Genomic DNA, 1157 nt, shown 5'->3' on the forward strand with positions numbered 1-1157 from the left:
GGCGAGCCCATTTCATCTCTCTGCGCTCCTCCGCCTGTCCCTTTCCTTTCCCTCCCCCCCCCACTTCCTCCTTTGCCATCCTTCCCTTTCCCTTCCAGGACGTGGTCTCTGCCCCCCCTCCTCTTTCTCTCTCCCCCCCCCCAATACTGTACAGCACCGGACTGTACCATCGCCCCTCCCTGCCAGGGGGAGAGCAGGGGAGCCAGCCCAGATTGCCAGCCGAAGCATAAGGCAACACAGGCTGACCGACCGGCGCTGTCCAAGGTAGGGAAGAAGCCAGAGGGGCAATAGCCCCAAACCGCGGATGCTTCTCCTTATTCCCTCTCTTTCTTCCTTCTCCCCCACCCCGGAGAGATGGTAGAGGCCCGGCTTTCCGCTGCCCAGGCGGAGTATAAGAGCCGCGGAAGAGCGGATGGGACTCGGCTTGGCAAGCTTGGCGTCTTGGGGCTTGGCGGCCTGTCTGCGGGGAAGATCGGCGGCCACCTGCCCGGGAGAGAAGAGGAGAGGAGCCCGCTTCTTCCTCCGACGGAGCTTCTCCCGGAGAGGTAGCAGCTCCGACCAACCGGGGTCCTCCGCCCGCCGAGCTGCTCTTTGCAGACGTGGGAGAAGGTGGCGGGTCCCCTTGGGTGCCAACCTGCCAGAGCCTGGCGCACGGTGGCAGAGGAGAGCCCTGCCTGCCAGAGGGGGGGGGCGGATGTTGGTTTGGAAAACGTTGGTTTGGAGAACGGTCGGCGTTGTCAGGATTACCACTACTCTACTGGGGAGAGACAGGAGGTTGCCCTGGGTCCCTCAGGAACTTCCCAGTGTGTGTGTGTGTGTGTGTGTGTGTGTGTGTGTGTGTGTGTGAATAGAAGACTCCTTTGTCTAGAGAGAGCGAGCCAGACTGGAGTGTGCGTGTGTGTGTGTGGAGGGGTGTCTCAGTTTTGGAGGTGCGGGGGTGAGACTAGACGTTGCTGCTCCTTGTTGTGGGACTACAGAGAAGGGTGTGCTGTTAAAGAGTTGTGTGAGTTGGGGCGGGGTGGGGGTCCCGAAAGAGTTCGACTTGGCTCGTTTGTGTGGTACGTAGCTCCCCAATTTCTAAAAGTGGGTGGTGTGAGCGCCTGCTCAAGCGTCCGCTTCGGAGAGACGGACCCAGCAGGATCGCTGGGGGGGGGGTC

At 61.5% G+C, this 1157-nt stretch overlaps 1 protein-coding gene across 1 annotated transcript in view; it reads left to right on the forward strand.

The window, feature by feature from the left end:
* The first annotated feature begins 517 nt into the window (after positions 1-517).
* DISP3 (dispatched RND transporter family member 3) overlaps positions 518-1157 on the forward strand; it is a 27709-nt gene continuing 27069 nt past the window's right edge. Inside the window, exon 1 of the mRNA XM_083375553.1 lies at positions 518-545. The gene's annotated coding sequence lies outside the window, so the exon portion shown is untranslated. The remainder of the gene's footprint in view (positions 546-1157) is intronic.

This window comes from Vipera ursinii (genome assembly GCF_947247035.1).
Source record: "Vipera ursinii genome assembly, chromosome: 17".
NCBI classification, from domain to species: Eukaryota; Metazoa; Chordata; class Lepidosauria; order Squamata; family Viperidae; genus Vipera; species Vipera ursinii.